We start from the raw sequence: 19,082 nt of genomic DNA, 5'->3' as shown, positions 1-19,082 counted from the left end.
GCAAAGATGGGGAGAAGTGGTCAGATTCAGGGTACATTTTGGAGAGAAAGGCAGCTGATAGATTTCGGAAGAAAGGAACTCTAACTCTCTTAAGCACAAAAGGAATTCGAAAGGAATTCATTGGCTCATATAACTGGGAAGCGCAGAGTGGAGCTGTCCTTACGGATAGCTGGAACCAGGAGTCTGAAGATCCTTTGCTCATTCTCTCTAGGTCTCTTCCTGCTTCTCTCTGGGTATCAGGCTCATTCCCACAGGCTGGCCATCTCCTGGTAGCTGGACCAGACTGCAGGAAATCCAGGCTCACACCCTTACAGCTAGAGGAGGAAGGAGTCCCTCTTCTCAACTCCAGTTTGGCAGTTCCTGGGACAGGACCCTAATTGTGCTGGCCTGGGTCACATACCCACGTTTTGGATCAGTTTTTATGGCCAAGGGGGAAGTACTATGGATGCTAGCTCAAATCTCATACCCATCAAGTAGCCAAGAGAGAAAGGCTGTGAGCTGGATAGCCATGCCAGTGTGGGTCCCTAAAGTGACCCCTTGACTACAATCCTCCCAGTCTGCCCTGGGGGAGTGTCACTGGGCTCTTAAGGGGGATTGTGTCCCCTTCAAGAGGCGCCTGCCCCATCCAAGGTTTTCCACTCTTCTACCTGTTTCTCTTTTCTTCCTCCTCTTACTTTAGTTCTCTCTGCTATAGCTCATCCAATAACTATTGCTCCATGTCTGCTCTGTGCCAGGATTCTGCTACTGATGAACAATCACAGTCATTGTCCCTGACTTCATGGAGACTGCAGTCTCATGGGAGTCACACAGGTGGTCACACCAGGGATCACGTAATTGATTGCTGTGTGATAAGGGCCATGAAGGAAACACAGAGATGAGAGAACATTACCAACCCCTCCCTTCCTCATAGCTTCAAATATCACTTCTGGACAAATCAATCCTACCTTGGACTCTCCTTTCTTGACCTCTCAAGTTCCTTGTCTCCCTCCCTGGGCAATTAGTAGTGGAATGGAGTAGAAAGAGCTTTGGACTTTCCCCTGCTATTCTAAATCTACCACCTCATAATCCTTCTAATCTCAGTTTAAATATCATCCTGTCAGGGAAACCTTCCATATCAGTTAAGACTTGTGATTGGTTCTGGGTAACAAAGACCCAATTTCAATGGTTAAAATACATAGGGTTTATTTTTTCATATAAGAATTTCAGAGGTAGGGACTTCCCTGCTGGCCCAGTGGGTAAGACTCCACACTCCCAGTGCAGGGGGCCCAGGTACGATCCCTTGTCAGGGAACTAGATCCCACATGCATGGCGAAACTAAGAGTTCACATGCCACAACTAAGAAGCCTGCATGCTGCAACTAAAAAAAAAAAAAGATCCCACAGGCCTCAGCGAAGATCCCGCATGCCACAACTAAGACCTGGTGCAGGCTAAATAAATAAATAAATAAATATTTTTTTTTTTAAAAGAAGTTCAGAAGTAGACAGTTACTGATGTCAAAAGCTCAAAGAAATCAGTGCTGATTTCTGAGAATTCCCTCATGGTCCCAAGAAGGCTAATGCAGCCCCTGCCATGATGTCCAAGTTCCAAGCAGACAAAAAGGAAAAAGGGAAGAAGGACAAAAAGATGTGGCTATTAAGTATAATGGACAAATAACCTGCAAGAGAGTAAATTCAGACAACACGGAGAACTACAGAGAAGGACGGCATTCCCATAGAACAGTAGCGGGGCAGCCAGTGGGCTAACCAGGAAACTTTATTGTCAGGGGATTGCCACAGGTCATGCCCAGCAGGATTTGATAACCGTCATGGACCATTGATGGCTACGCAGACTGTAACAGAGCCTGCTAATTGTCCCCTAGAATACATTCTTCCCTTCCTCCTTTTCATAAAAGAACCCTCTGAATTTGAGCGTCATATGGCCACCCAGCTAGAGACTGTATTTCCCAGATCGCTTGCAGTTTTGGGTGGTCCTTTGACTAAGTTTTGGACAAGAGATGAGAGTAGTATACTACTTCTGAATTACTCTCTCTCTCCTTTTTTTTTTTTTTTTTGCAATTATGTAAACTTTTAAATTGAAGTGTAACCTACATGCAGAAAAGTAAACAAATATTAAGATCTGGCTTAGTGGATTTTTACATGTGAACACACCCATGTGTGGGAACATACACCCTCTAGATCAAGAAATAGAACATTGCGAGAACACAGAAGTCTTCTTGTGTCCACTTCTGGTTACTACCCCCCACAAAGACAACCACTATCCGGACTTTTAATACCATAGGTTAGTTTGCCTGTTTTTATATTTTATGTAAATGGAATCAATCAATATGTAATCTTTTGTGTCTGCCTTCTTTGCTCAACATTATATTGTGGTATTCACCCATGTTGTGTGTAGTTGTGGCTCATTCATTCTTGTTTTCAGAATATTCCATTGTGTGATTATGCCACACTATTTTTATCTATGGATCCTATTTTTCTAAGAGAAATTTCAACCCATCCCTTCTTTCCTCTGTCTGGAACATGAGTATAATGGTAGAAAGAACATCTAAAGGCAAGAGTCATTAAATTACAACGTATGGGCCAAATCTAACCTGCAGCCTGTTTTTGTAAATACAGTTTTATTGGAACATGGCGGTGCTCATTTGCTTATGTAATGTTTATGGCTGCTTTTGCATTACATTAGAAGAAATGGGCAGTTGTAGCAATGACTGTATTGTCTGCAAAGCCTAAAATACTTACTATGTGGCCCTTTACAGGAAAATTCTGTGGACAACAAGTTAGAAGGGCCTGGTTCCCTGGATGACCTCATGGAGCACAGCAGCCTACCTGCCCTGGAGCTGTCCACCTCTGGAGTGTTATGTGTGAGAGAGGTAAACTTTGGTATGATTTGAGGCACTGTGTTTGAGATCTCTTTGTTACAGAAACTTAGTCTGTACTGTAACTAATACATACATTATTTATGCTCAGTGACTGCTGAATTAGTGAATGCCATGGTATCAGAAGAACTAAATTCTAGTCTAGTTCACCTTTGCTATGACCAGCCATAGGGCCTTGGACCTTGAACCTCTTTTTCTTATCAAACCATATAAGCTTCAAAGAGGAGTAAAAAGGAAACGTATCTAAGAAATTATTACCACGAGGGGTCAATTGTGTAATGACAAAATCCAGGCCCTTTAAACTCAGGGGGTTTTTCACCTGGGGTTAACCAGTTAGCTTTTCTGCTGAATGAATAATAGGTAAAACCCAATATGAAGGGAGGAACCCTTTTCCTAAGACAAGGTAGGGAAACACCCATTGAGCTGTCCAAGGTCTTGACCTCTCAGTTCAGGGCACTTTAATCTGATCCCAGGGTTCAAGTGCCAGGTAGGATCCTACCCTAAGCTCCAGGGACCTAAGGGTAAGCATCTTCCTGCTCCTCAACCTCCTGCCTCCCCACTTCGAAGATGTGATGTTTGCCAGCAAAGGCTTCGAGGTGCTGGAGACTGCTCTATATTTCCAGGTCAGGCTGTTCTGTTCCTTGGGGTGGGTCATTCACTGTCAGCTGATGCCAAGTGGGTGGACAAGCCCTTGGCTTACTGTTTGTTCTTTCCTTCATTTTCACAAACATCACTTACACTCAGAAGCCAATTTAATCATTCAGTTTGAACGATAATTCTGCCAAGTTCCCCAAAGCAGCACATTCTCTTCTCAGTAAACTTCATAGAAAATGAAATGAAATCCAAAAGTGGTGATGTAAGAAAATGATAACACACAGGATAACCCAGCAGAGATACATGTACAAGGATGTTCACTGGAACATTGTTTAAGGAGGTTAAAAAAAAATCTAAATATCCAAGGACAGGGGAGGGGTTAAATTATAGGACATTTGGAACCAATGTTTCTTCTAGGGGCCAATTTTTTTAAATTAATCAATTTATTTATTTATGGCTGTGTTGGGTCTTCATTTCTGCGCGAGGCCTCTCTCCAGTTGTGGCAAGCGGGGGCCACTCTTCATAGCGGTGCGCGGGCCTCTCACTGTCGCAGCCTCTCTTGTTGTGGAGCACAGGCTCCAGACATGCAGGCCCAGTAGTTGTGTCTCACGGGCCCAGTTGCTCCGCGGCATGTGGGATCCTCCCAGACCAGGGCTCGAACCCGCGTCCCCTGCCTTGGCAGGCAGATTCTCAACCACTGTGCCACCAGGGGAGCCCTTTAAGGGCCAATTTTTATATTAAACCCAGAGGAGGGAAACATATAGTAGAATTAGTGAGGAGATTTTCTGAAAAGGTGTGGCAATTTAGTCCAAAATTATTGGTGCTTAAGCACTTGACTTGATGCCTCCATCTGTGGTAGGGTGCTTGAGAAAAAAGATGGGTATCCAAAGGGAAGACATCGTTATACTGAAATAAAATCATCTCAGTGATCAGATGCATTTTCAACAGACATAGATTTTGCTGGAAGCATTTCAGAAACATTTGCAAGGTATTGGAAGTTTGGGCAGAAACTGGTGTGAAACAATGGTACAAAGTATGTACTTTCTCCAAGAAAGGACATTCTGTAGCCATCACTTTTTTTCTTTCTTTTTTTTTTTTTTTTTGCAGTATGTGGGCCTCTCACTGTTGTGGCCTCTCCCGTTGAGGGGCACAGGCTCCGGACGTGCAGGCCCAGCGGCCACGGCTCACAGGCCTAGCCGCTTCGCGGCATGTGGGATCCTCCTGGACCGGGGCACGAACCCATGTCCCCTGCATCGGCAGGCGGACTCCCACCCACTGTGCCACCAGGGAAGCCCCCATCACTTTTATCTTAGTTATAACATTAGAAACGTTCTATGTCATTGACCCTTATTTACAATCCTTAATTCTGTATCTTTGACCCCTTGTTCCTGGTTATAGGATAACCAAATATCTTCTTTAGTCCCTGACTAAATCAAAGTCCAAGAGTAGAATAAAATCAAAGTCCAGCCTTTCATTTTAATTATATGAGGTACTTGAAGTTTAATCATTCCCCTACACATCACTCTTTGAATAGCTTTGTCTTGAAGAGAGTTGCTCAGTAATGTGTCTGAGGAATGTCTAATAACTTGGTCAATAAGCATTGTGTGTTACTTTGTCTGAATTTTGTTGTTCTCACCTTTACAAGCAAGTTAGCATTTTTTCAGAGGAACTAAGTGGCATACAATTGACCCCACTGTTAACAAGAACACTTCAGACAATTTAGTTAGGACTGCAGTTAAAGTTTTTTTACAATCTTGCTGTAAGGGGAAGGGCTTCTGGTAGTCCCAGTTTAGAAGTTCACTTTTGGTGGGTGATTAATCATTGTGAGACTAGATTTAAAACAAAAACCATGTCCAATTAAAAAGTCACTAAGACTCTTGACTGATGTCAGTTGGGTGAGTGGGTGACTAAGTTTTTCAGAATAAGTCTTAATCCTCTTAAATGTATCAGAAAAATTTCTGAGCATTTTAATCAGGAATCATAATTTCTTTCCAGAAGGTTATGAATTAAATCATTCAAAAATAAAAAAATTCTGTCCTCGACCAGATTTGGGACAATTTTTCTTTTGAACAACTCCTCCTTTGGGCTCAGATAATTTTTAAAGATCTGTCTTCATCAAAAAAAGGAACTCTATTTTCATTAAATTTCTTGCCTAGTTGATCACTTTTTACTTTTTTTAAAAAATGGAGGCAAGTAGCCATACAAGAAAATATATAATCATCATTGACAGAAGTATTTATATCCACATTAATATTATTCCTTTAAACCAGCTTCCTATATTGGGAAAGAATTTGTTTTAAAAAATCTTTTCCTCAACATATAATTGATTTTTAAAAAAATTTTTATTGGAGTATAGTTTTTTGGTTTTTTTTTTTTTGTCTGCATTGGGTCTTAGTTGCAGCACGTGGGATCTTTTGTTGTAGTGCGCACACTTCTCTCTAGTTGTGGTGCGTGGACTCCAGGTCACGTGGGCTCAGTAGTTGGGCACGCAGGCTTAGTTGCTCCGCGGCATGTGAGATCTTAGTTCCCTGACCAGGGATCGAACCTGTGTCCCCTGCATTGGAAGGTGGATTCTTAACCACTGCACCATGAGGGAAGTCCCCTCAATGTACAGTTGATTTATAATGTTGTGTTAGTTTCTGCTGTATGGCAAAGTGATTCAGTTATACAAACATGTATATATTCTTTTTCATATTCTTTTCCATTATGGTTTAATCACAGGATACTGAACATAGTTTCCTGTGCTATACAGTAGGATCTTGTTTATTCATTGTATATATAATATTTTTTATACACACACATACACACTACATCTTTTTTAAAATTTTATATTATTTATTTTTTTATACAGCAGGTTCTTATTAGTTATCCATTTTATACATATTAGTATATACATGTCAATCCCAATCTCTCAATTCATCACACCCCCCCCCCCACCACTTCCCCCACTTGGTGTCCATACGTTTGTTCTCTACATCTGTGTCTCAGTTTCTGCCCTGCAAACCAGTTCATCTGTACCATTTTTCTAGGTTCCACATACATGCGTTAATATACGATATTTGTTTTTCTTTTTCTGACTTACTTCACTATGTATGACAGTCTCTAGATCCATCCACGTCTCTATACATGATCCAATTTCGTTCCTTTTTATGGCTGAGTAATATTCCATTGTATATATGTACCACATCTTCTTTATCCATTCGTCTGTCAATGGGCATTTAGGTTGCTTCCATGTCCTGGCTATTTTAAATAGTGCTGCAATGAACATTGGGGTGCATGTGTCTTTTTTTTTTTTTTTTGCGGTACGCGGGCCTCTCACTGTTGTGGCCTCTCATGTTGTGGAGCACAGGCTCCGGACGCGCAGGCTCAGCAGCCATGGCTCACGGGCCCAGCCACTCCACGGCATGTGGGATCTTCCCGGACCGGGGCACGAACCTGTGTTCCCTGCAACGGCAGGTGGACTCTCAACCACTGCGCCAGCAGGGAAGCCCTGCATGTGTCTTTTTGAATTATGGTTTTCTCTGGGTATATGCCCAGTATTGGGATTGCTGAGTCATATGGTAATTCTATTTTTAGTTTTTTAAGGAACCTCCATACTGTTCTCCATAGTGGCTGTATCAAGTTACATTCCCACCAACAGTGCAAGAGGGTTCCCTTTTCTCCACACCCTCTCCAGCGTTTGTTGTTTGTAGATTTTCTGATGATGCCCATTCTAACTGGTGAGAGGTGATACCTCATTGTAGTTTTGATTTGCATTTCTCTAATAATTAGTGATGTTGAGCAGCTTTTCATGTGCTTCTTGGCCATCTGTATGTCTTCTTTGGAGAAATGTCTGTTTAGGTCTTCTGCCCATTTTTGGATTGGGTTGTTTGTTTTTTTTAATACTGAGCTGCATAAGCTGTTTATGTATTTTGGAGATTAATCTTCTGTCTGTTGATTCATTTGCAAATTTTTTCTCCCATTCTGAGGGGTGTCTTTTCGTCTTGTTTGTAGTTTCCTTTGCTGTGCAAAAGCTTTTAAGTTTCATTAGGTCCCATTTGTTTATTTTTATTTCCATTACTCTAGGAGGTGGATCATAAAACATCTTGCTGTGATTTATGTCAAAGAGTGTTCTTCCTACGTTTTCCTCTAAGAGTTTTATAGTGTCCGGTCTTACATTTAGGTCTCTAATCCATTTTGAGTTTATTTTTGTGTATGGTGTTAGGGAGTGTTCTAATTTCATTCTTTTATATGTAGCTGTCCAGTTTTCCCAGAACCACTTATTGAAGAGACTGTCTTTTCTCCATTGTATATCCTTGCCTCCTTTGTGATAGATTAGTTGACCATAGGTGTGTGGGTTTATCTCTGGGCTTTCTATCCTGTTCCATTGATCTATATTTCTGTTTTTGTGCCAGTACCATATTGTCTTGATGACTGCAGCTTTGTAGTATAGTCTGAAGTCAGGGAGCCTGATTCCTCCAGCTCCGTTTTTTTTCCTCAAGACTGCTTTGGCTATTCAGGGTCTTTTGTGTCTCCATAAAAATTTTAAGATTTTTTTTGTTCTAGTTCTGTAAAAAATGCCATTGGTAATTAGATAAGGATTGCATTGAATCTGTAGATTGCTTTGGGTACTATAGTCATTTTCACAATATTGATTCTTCCACTCCAAGAACATGGTATATCTCTCTGTTTGTATCATCTTTAATTTCTTTCATCAGTGTCTTATAGTTTTCTGCATACAGGTCTTTTGTCTCCCTAGGTAAGTTTATTCCTAGGTATTTTATTCTTTTTGTTGCAGTGGTAAATGGGAGTGTTTCCTTAATTTCTTTCAGATTTTTCATCATTAGTATATAGGAATGAGAGAGATTTCTGTGCATTAATTCTGTATCCTGCAACCTTACCAAATTCAATTGATTAGCTCTAGTAGTTTTCTGGTGGCATCTTTAGGATTCTCTACGTATAGTATCATGTCGTCTGCAAAGAGTGACAGCTTTACTTCTTCTTTTCCAATTTGTATTCCTTTTATTTCTTTTTCTTCTCTGATTGCCGTGGCTAGGACTTCCAAAACTATGTTGAATAATAGTGGTGAGAATGGTCATGGGATAAATCCCACTTGATTATGGTGTATGATCATTTTAATGTGTTGTTGGATTCTGTTTGCTAGTATTTTGTTGAGGATTTTTGCATCTATATTCATCAGTGATATTGGTCTGTAATTTTCTTTTTTTGTAGTGTCTTTGTCTGGTTTTGGTATCAGCGTGTTGGTGGCCTCATAGAATGAGTTTGGGAGTGTTCCTTCCTCTGCAATTTTTTGGAAGAGTTTGAGAAGGATGGGTGTTAACTCTCCTCTAAATGTTTAATAGAATTCACCTGTGAAGCCATCTGGTCCTGAACTTTTGTTTGTTGGAATTTTTTTTTTTTTTTTTTTTTTGTGGTATGCGGGCCTCTCACCACTGTGGCCTCTCCCGTTGCAGAGCACAGGCTCCGGACGCACAGGCTCAGTGGCCATGGCTCACGGGCCCAGCCACTCCACTGGCATGTGGGATCTTCCCGGACCGGGGGACGAACCCATGTCCCCTGCATCGGCAGGTGGACTCCCAACCACTGTGCCACCAGGGAAGCCCTGTTGGAAGATTTTTAATCACAGTTTCAATTTCATTACTTGTAATTGGTTTGTTCATATTTTCTATCTCTTCCTGATTCAGTCTTGGAAGGTTATACCTTTCTAAGAACTTGTCCATTTCTTTCAGGTTGTCCATTTTATTGGCATAGAGTTGCTTGTAGTAGTCTCTTAGGATGCTTTGTATTTCTGCAGTGTTTGTTGTAACTTCTCCTTTTTCATTTCTAATTTTATTGATTTGAGTCCTCTCTCTCTTTTCCTTGATGAGTCTGGCTAATGGTTTATCAATTTTGTTTATCTTCTCAAAGAACCAGCTTTTAGTTTTATTGAGCTTTGCTATTGTTTTCTTTGTTTCTATTTCATTTATTTCTGCTCTGATCTTTATGATTTCTTTCCTTCTGCTAACTTTGGGTTTTGTTTGTTCGTAAGGTTAGATTGTTTATTTGAGATTTTTCTTGTTTCTTGAGGTAGGCTTGTATAGCTAGAAACTTCCCTCTTAGAACTGCTTTTGCAGCATCCCATAGGTTTTGGATCATCATGTTTTCATTGTCATTTGTTTCTAGGTAGTTTTTGATTTCCTCTTTGATTTCTTCAGTGATCTCTTGGTTATTTAGTAACATATTGTTTAGCCTCCATGTGTTTGTGATTTTTACGTTGTTTTCCCTGTAATTCATTTCTAATCTCATAGCATTGTGGTCAGAAAAGATGCTTGATATGATTTCAATTTTCTTAAATTTACTGAGGCTTGATTTGTGACACAAGGTATTATCTATCCTGGAGAATGTTCCGTGCGCACTTGAGAAGAAAGTGTAATCTGCTGTTTTTGGATGGAATGTCCTATAAATATTAATGAAATCTATCTGGTCTATTGTGTCATTTAAAGCTTGTGTTTCCTTATTAATTTTCTGTTTGAAAGATCTGTCCACTGGTGTAAGTGAGGTGTTAAAGTCCCCCACTGTTATTGTGTTACTGTCGATTTCCTCTTTTATAGCTGTTAGCAGTTGCCTTATGTATTGAGGTGCTCCTATGTTGAGTGCATATATATTTATAATTGTTATATCTTCTTCTTGGATGGAACCCTTGATCATTATGTAGTGTCTTTCCTTGTCTCTTGTAACATTCTTTATTTTAACGTCTATTTTATCTGATACGAGTATTGCTACTCCAGCTTTCTTTTGATTTCCCTTTGCATGGAATATCTTTTTCCATCCCCTCACTTTCAGTCTGTATGTGTCCCTAGTTCTGAAGTGGGTCTCTTGTAGACAGCATATATATGGGTCTTGTTTTTGTATTCATTCAGCAAGCCTGTGTCTTTTGGCTGGAGCATTTAATCCATTCACGTTTTAGGTAATTATTGATATGTATGTTCCTATGACCATTTTCTTAATTGTTTTGGGTTTGTTTTTGTAGTTCCTTTTCTTCTCTTGTGTTTCCCACTTAGAGAAGTTCCTTTAGCATTTGTTGTAGAGCTGGTTTGGTGGTGCTGAATTCTCTTAGCTTTTGCTTGTCTGTAAAGCTTTTGATTTCTCCATCGAATCTGAATGAGATCCTTGCCAGGTAGAGTAATCTTGGTTGTAGTTTCTTCCCTTTTATCACTTTAAGTATGTCATGCCATTCCCTTCTGGCTTGTAGAGTTTCTGCTGAGAAATCAGCTGTTAACCTTATGGGAGTTCCCTTGTATGTTGTCATTTTTCCCTTGATGCTTTCAATAATTTTTCTTTGTCTTTAATTTTTGCCAATTTGATTACCATGTGTCTCAGCGTGTTTCTCCTTGGGTTTATCCTGTATGAGACTCTCTGCACTTCCTGGACTTGGATGGCTATTTCCTTTTCCATGTTAGGGAAGTTTTTGACTATAATCTCTTCAAATATTTTCTCCGGTCCTTTTTCTCTCTCTTCTCCTTCTGTGACCCCTATAATGTGAATGTTGTTGTGTTTAATGTTGTCCCAGAAGTCTCTTAGGCTGTTTTCATTTCTTTTCATTCTTTTTTCTTTATTCTGTTCCACAGCAGTGAATTCCACCATTCTGTCTTCCAGGTCACTTATCCGTTCTTCTGCCTCAGTTTTTCTGCTATTGATTCCTTCTAGTGAAGCTTTCATTTCAGTCATTGTATTGCTCATCTGTTTGTTTGTTCTTTAATTCTTCTAGGTCTTTGTTAAACATTTCTTGCATCTTCTCGATCTTTGCCTGCATTCTTTTTCTGAGGTCCTGGATCATCTTCACTATCATTATTCTGAATTCTTTTTCTGGAAGGTTGCCTGTCTCCATTCATTTAGTTGTTTTTCTGGGGTTTTATCTTGTTCCTTCATCTGGTACATAGCCCTCTGCCTTTTCATCTTGTCTATCTTTCTGTAAATGTGGGTTTTTCTCCATAGGCTGCAGGATTGTAGTTCTTTTTTTTTTTTTTTTGGTAGTACGCGAGCCTCTCACTGCCGTGGCCTCTCCCGTTGCGGAGCACAGGCTCTGGACGCGCATGCTCAGCGGCCATGGCTCACGGGCCCAGCCGCTCTGCAGCATGTGGGATCTTCCCGGACCGGGGCATGAACCCGTGTTCCCTGCATCGGCAGGTGGACTCTCACCCACTGCACCACCAGGGAAGCCCCTGTAGTTCTTCTTGCTTCTGCTGTCTGCCCTCTGGTGGATGAGGCCATCTAAGAGGCTTGAGCAAGTTTCCTGATGGGAGGGACTGGTGGTGTGTAGAGCCGGCTGTTGCTCTTTTGGGCAGAGCTCAGTAAAACTTTAATCCACTTGTCTGCTAATGGGTGGGGCTGGGTTCCCTCCCTGTTGGTTGTTTGGCCTGAGGCGACCCAACCCTGGAGCCTACCCAGGCTCTTTGGTGGGGCTAATGGCAGACTCTGGGAGGGCTCACGCCAAGGAGTACTTCCCAGAACTTCTGCTGCCAGTGTCCTTGTCCTCACTGTGAGACACAGCCACCCCCCGCCTCTGCAGCAGACCCTCCAACACTAGCAGGTAGGTCTGGTTCAGTCTCCTGTGGGGTCACTGCTCCTTTCCCTGGGTCCCGATGCACACACTGCTTTGTGTGTGCCCTCCAAGAGTGGAGTCTCTGTTTCCCCCAGTCCGCTCGAAGTCCTGCAATCAAATCCCGCTAGCCTTCAAAGTCTGATTCTCTAGGAATTCCTCCTCCCATTGCCGGACCCCCAGGTTGGGAAGCCTGACGTGGGGCTCAGAACCTTCACTCCAGTGGGTGGGCTTCTGTGGTATAAGTGTTCTCCAGTTTGAGAGTCACCCACTCAGCAGTTATGGGATTTGATTTTATCGTGATTGTGCCCCTCCTACCATCTCATTACGGCTTCTCCTTTGTCTTTGGATGTGGGGTATCTTTTTTGGTGAGTTCCAGCGTCTTCCTGTCAATGGTTGTTCAGCAGTTAGTTGTGACTCCGGTGCTCTCGCGAGAGGAAGTGAGAGCACATCCTTCTTCTCCGCCATCTTGAACCAATCTCCCCCCATTCTATATATAATATTATAGTTTGCATCTGCTAACCCCAAACTCCCACTCCATCCCTCCCTCAGCCCCCTCCCCTTTGGTAACCACAAATCTGTTCTCTATATCTGTGAGTCTGTTTCTGTTTCATAGATAAGTTCATTTGTGTCATATTTTAGATTCCACATATAAGTGATATCATGGTATTTGTCTTTCTGACTTACTTCACTTAGTATGATAATCTGTAGGTCCATCCATATTGCTGCAAATAGCATTATTTGGTTCTTTTTCATGGCTGAGTAGTGTTCCATTGTATATTTATACCACATCTTCCCTTTTTTAAAAAAATTTATTTAATTTATTTTTTTGGCTGTGTTGGGTCTTCGCTGCTGCATGCAGGCTTTCTCTAGTTGTGGCGAGCGGGGGCTACTCTTTATTGCAGTGCGCGGACTTCTCATTGCGATGGCTTCTCTTTTGCAGAGCATGGGCTCTAGGTGCACGGACTTCAGTAGTTGTGGCACAGGGGCTCAGTAGTTGTGGTTTTCAGGCTCTAGAGCACAGGCTCAGTAGTTGTGGTGCATGCGCTTAGTTGCTCTGCAGCATGTGGGATCTTCCCGGACCAGAGATTGAACCTGTGTCCCCTGCATCGGCAGGCGGATTTTTAATGACTGCACCACCAGGGAAGTCCCCACATCTTCTTTATCCATTCATCTGTTGATGGACACTTAGGTTGCTTCCACGTCTTGGCTATTGTGAATAGAGCTGCTATGAATATAGGGGTGCATGTATCTTTTTTTTAAAATAAATTTATTTATTTTTACTTATTTATTATTTTTGGCTGTGTTCGGTCTTTGTTGCTGTGCGCAGGCTTTCTCTAGTTGCAGCGAGCGGGGGTTACTCTTCATTGTGGTACGCGGGCTTCTCATTGCGGTGGCTTCTCTTGTTGCAGAGCACAGGCTCTAGAGTGCGTGGGCTTCAGTAGATGTGGTGCGTGGGCTCAGTAGTTGTGGCTCGTGGGCTCTAGAGCGCAGGCTCAGTAGTTGTGGCTCACGGGCTTAGTTGCTCCGCGGCATGTGGGATCTTCCCGGACCAGGGCTTGAACCCGTGTCCCCTGCAATGGCAGGCGGATTCTTAACCACTGTGCCACCAGGGAAGCCCTGCATGTATCTTTTTGAATTATAGTTTTATCCAAATATATGCCAGGAGTAGGATTGCTGGATCATATGGCAACTGTATTTTTAGGTTTTTGAGGAACCTCCGTACTGTTTTCCATAGTGGGTGCACCAACTTACATTCCCACCAACAGTGTAGGAGGGTTGGGGGGAATTTCTAAACAAATATTGTATGGTATTTCAGTCTGGTGGTAACTATCTCATGCAGTTTATGAGCCTGAATCATGTAAGTGTTATTCTGTGTGTCATGTTTTAATTCAGGGGTGCAACGAGTGGCATCTATAAATGCACAAAGCCTCTTTGCTGAATGGTGAACAAAATTAGACCTATAAGGTTAGAAGCAGACAGTTAACTTTTGCCTGTAAATGTTACAAAGCCGTAGGGTTGAGTTTCCATTTCTTCCACCAGAAGTGCTTTCTACTGAACTTATCAGTGTGTTTGCTCTGAGGACAGAAATCAAGCACAATCTAATTCACCTCACCAGGTTTGGTCATCAGTTTCCACATCTCTTCTCCAGCTCCCTGAAGTTTGTGAATGTTTCTGGCCTGTCTAGAAGTGTCAGCCTTTACTACCTGTAAGGTTGTGACTCCATAAGCCATTTCCTTGAAGGGTTTTACAGCATCATTTCCATATATAAAATGCAGTCCTTGTTTCCTATCCATGGGAAGGTTTAAAACTCATAAAAAGAAATTCATCTCTAAATATGACCCTCCTGGCTGGACTTGGTTACTCATTTGGATTTTCCAATCATACTTTGGTGGGAAGGAGAACCAATTCTTATTGAACTTATGCCAATAACCTCCCTGGAAAGCAGGGGCCTTCCTGACCTCCATTATGGATAGTGCTACAGAGAAGGACATTTTATACCTCCTGGACTCTAATAGGGTATGACAATGTGGGCAGGTATTCTGAGGCATTTAGTCCCTGGCTTCGAAAAACTGGATGATCTGAAGTACACAATATTATTTCTTTCATGAATCTTGAGGGATCATCTGAAATAAAATACCAGCTAAAGGGAGGATTCACAAAGCTAATAATCAAGGAGATTTAGGGTAATGGTTCCTTTAACTACGCATGTTAAGAGAGAGAGAGTTTCTTTCAGTTTGAAGAGTTAAAGCCTGCTAAACTGAAGGTTAGAGATGCAATAAAAAGGCCCTTAATCAATCATATGCCTAGCAGAATATAGAACAGTAGAAAAGTACCAAAAACATTCCAAGACAACGCAATCTACATTCTGTCACTGGTTTCATTCAGTCCTACATGATGAATTCTCTGTAGGCAAATATTGGGTCAACTGTCCATATTTAAAAATTTATCTGCTTCTAGATAAAGGAGTTCCAGAAATTCTGGAATTTAAGTGCTCTGGTACAGCCTGCCAGGCAAAGTCAATTCACACCAAAAGGCCAGAACTCATGAGTTAATTCCCTGAAGTATCAGGAAAGATTGCTGGCACGCTGTCATACACTGCTGGTGGGAATATAAAATGGTGCAGCCACTTTGGAAAACACCTTGACAGTTCTTCTAAAAGAAGAATGTGAAGTTACCATTTGACCTGGCAATTCCACTCCTAGGTCTATACCCAAGAAAATTGAAAACATATGTCCACACAAAACCTTGCACATGAATGTTCATAGCAGTATTATTCATAATAATTAACAAGTAGAAACAACCCAATGTCCCTCGACTGATGAATTGAATAAGCAATGGAATATTAATCAGCTATAAAAAGCAATGAAAGGCTTCCCTGGTGTCACAGTGGTTAAGAATCTGCAGTGCAACGGACACGGGTTCGAGCCCTGGTCGGGGAAGATCCCACATGCCGCAGAGCAGCTAAGCCTGTGCGCCACAACTACTGAGCCTGCGCTCTAGAGCCCTCGAGCCACAACTACTAAGCCCGTGTGCCACAACTACTGAAGCCCTCGCACCTGGGCCCGTGCTCCACAACAAGAGAAGCCACTGCAATGAGAAGCCCGTGCACAACAACTAGAGAAAGCCCACACAGCAACGAAGACCCAATGCAGCCAAAAATAAATTAATAAAAAATAAACAAATTTATTTTTTTAAGTCTTATATAGAAAGATTTCTCAGGGCTAGTCTAATATCTATTTGGATATCTTTCATTTCCTATGTTGTCTTAGTAACCAGACACCTTTTTTTTTTAATTAATTAATTTATTCATTTTTGGCTGGTTGGGTCTTTGTTGCTGTGCGTGGGCTTTCTCTAGTTGCTGCGAGTGGGGGCTACTTTTCGTTGTGGTGAGCGGGCTTCTCATTGCCGTGGCTTCTCTTGTTGCAGAGCACGGGCTCTAGGCACACGGGCTTCAGTAGTTGTGGTGCGTGGTCTCCGTAGTTGTGGCGCACGGGCTTAGTTGCTCTGCGGCAGGTGGGATCTTCCCGGACCAGGGCTCGAACCCGTGTCCCCTGCACTGGCAGGCGGATTCTTAGCCACTGCACCACTAGGGAAGTCCCAGACACCTTCTATTAACTAAAATGTATTGTTCTTTTTGGACACTTGTTTCTTTCTTCCTCCTTTTATTTTCCCAAGAGTTCTTGAAACCCTTGTTCTAAATTTATGTAAGTGATAACCAGCCTCTAGACTAGTCAAATTATGAGCTCCATTAAATGTGAGAGGCTTTACTATCTTGTCAATTTCCTTGTGGATAGGCAAAGGTAGTTTATAAAAAGAAATTGTACTCTCCCTTTGTTAATATAGCACAGCTCTTTTGCTTGGGGGGAAGGGGCTGAGAAACAACCGAAGATTTTATGATTTGATCTCTTTAAGCCTATTTTGATATTTCTCTTGCTTTACTAGGTTGACTATGGGCAGCAAAAAGAAACTTTCTTAACCCTTTCTCTTATCCGTAGACTGCTTCTCATTCCTATAATACCACATCTGGCTTCCCTTCCTGCGTCTCTGGCATCCTTCAGCTGTCATGTAACCTCTCCAGTCTCTCTCCTCAAGGACACCCAGTCCTGTGGGCCCACACTGCCTCTTAAGCTCTTCCCTGGGACGGAAAGGCATCCCAGGCCACCCTGGTGGGAGAGAGTCTGTTGCATAGAACTGCCTCTTTAACATTTGTGTATTATCTGTAAGAGCTGAGGCGGGTGTTAAGAGATGGGGGTGGCCAGCATGTCCCGGTCCTTCCCTAGCGCGTGGCCTTGCTGCTTTACAGAGCAGCTGGACAAATTAGGAAGTGATATCTACTGTGACCACAAAGGGCCCTAACAACACAGTCAGACAGACAAACGGGAGTCAGAAGCTCTGAAGCGTGTCCACCACGCTGTGATGGGAAATTAGTGCGCAGCGCCCCCTTGTGGGCTTCTGATGCAACCACAGGCAGTAGATGGCCGTATATGGAACTTCGCACTAAGGGGCCGCATCCCAGAAGGCATCGCTGGCCTGCGTCCCTCCGTTCAGTTCCTGCCGCTGACATTGGCGCGATGCCTGTGTATGGCAACTCTCCCCCTGGTCACATGTGGCATTGCCTCCCAGGGCACATGCAGGAATTCTGTGGACTCAAGCATCAGCCACATACCAACCAGAATCCCCCCCCCCCCGCCCTTTTTTGGCCTCACCGCGCGGCACGTGGCACTTCCCCGACCAGGCATTGAACACTTGCCCCCCGCAGTGGAAGCGCAAGTCTTAAACACTGGACCATGGGGGAAGTCCTTCTGACCATTTTCCTCTCATGCCCCTGCTTCATCTTTCCCAGGGCTCCGGCTGCTCCCCTTTTTGACTCTCAACACCAACGGGCTAATTACACACACACACACACACACACTCTCTCTCTCTCTCTCTCTCTCTCTCTCTGTGGCAGGTCTCCCGACTCCTCAGAAATCATACACACATAGGTTTAGGGTGGGATGATGGGGAATAGGGAGAGGGGATGTTTCCTGCTTCCTCACACTCCAGGATCAGCTCTCTCACCCGCCCTAGTCATGGAAGCCAGTCTCACATTCTAGATTTCTACCAAACATCTCCACTTGCTTGTCTCATCACTTCAGTTTCAAAGCAAAGCTGAAAGTCATCATGGTTACCACCAAGCAGTTCTTCCTCTCTGTCAATCTCTTGTCACCCAGACTCAGAAACTGGAGTAATTTCACTGATTCAAATGCACACATACTCCATTCATCAGGGGAGAGAAATTTCTGGAAACTGGAGCACCAGCCAAATTAGCATTATCTGGGTTCTATTATAGCCCAGTCCTCTTGGATGTGCTTTCTGGGCGTCTTAACTTCTTACCTAAAACTCCTTGCCGTTAGGAGCTAACGTCCTCATTTTCTCTGTGTGCTTTATAGTAGCTCCAGACGTGGATTTGTCTGGGCTTGGAAATGGACTCCCTCACCCCCAATACAAACCCAATTTACCACCAAGAGTTTCAGAAAGATTTCCATTTTAGCATCCTGGGAAAACTTAAGCTGTTACAATAAAATCATGTTCAGTTTTTAAAAAATAAGTTTACTAAAAATCAAAAGACCACCCACTAGAAAATTAGATGTCGGCGGTAGGAGCCAACTCTATGGAGGAAAGAAAACAGATTGGCGTTGGCCCTTCAGACTGAGCCGTCGGTATGTGCTCGGCAGAGGGCGCTGTGAGTGGCTCAAGGCAGCTCTGTGGGGCGGGGCTACCTGTGGAGAATTTGGGCTGCCAAAAATAAATTGTAGCATAATTCAGGCTCTCTAACTCAAGGAGAGAAATTACATAAAGACAAATACGAAGAGTCACTCTTTAGACAGCAGCCAGAGTCTAAGGCGAAAACCTAAATGAGTATTTGGGTTGTATTTATAGATCATGTTGTATGGGAAAAGACCATTTTTAAAATATTAGAATCATATTTCACTTACCCTAAGAGAGGATACTAGAAGAGAACTTGATTGTAGGAATAGAAGGTTGGGATCTCAGTTAGCTCCTCATCTCATATATGATCAGATGAACAGAATCACTGGAAAGGCACTCCCTCCCTTCCTCTTTGCCTCTCTCTTTTCTATTCAACACACAGGTGAATTTGTCAATGTCTATGCATACATTAGACAACTCCCTCAGTCATTCCAAATTGTGTGAGAAGCAGAGGTCCCCACAGAGCATTAAAAGGGCACATAGAGAAAGACATTAAGTCCATGCAAGCAAGAGCTCAAGTCTTCAGGAAGGATGTCTGACCTTGGCATTGAAGAATGGATAGCATTTAGAGAGGAAGAGAGGTGGGGAGGGCAGTAAAACTAGAAGAGAATCTGGTCTCCACTCAACAGCCAGGATGTGTGACCATCCTCAAGGAGAAGGCCACTGCATAGGCCTCAGGAATACAGAATCTAAGCACTAAAGATCTTTAGAGGTCTTCTGAGGACAGCTTCCCCTGCCCATTTTCCTTAAGAGTCTCTTCTATGATATCCCTCGGTGTGGGAGGGA

Source organism: Aethalodelphis obliquidens, unplaced genomic scaffold, assembly GCF_003676395.1.
Source record: "Aethalodelphis obliquidens isolate GAN/ISIS:26980383/991018 unplaced genomic scaffold, ASM367639v1 scaffold26, whole genome shotgun sequence".
NCBI lineage: Eukaryota > Metazoa > Chordata > Mammalia > Artiodactyla > Delphinidae > Aethalodelphis > Aethalodelphis obliquidens.
This window is presented reverse-complemented; position numbering follows the sequence as displayed.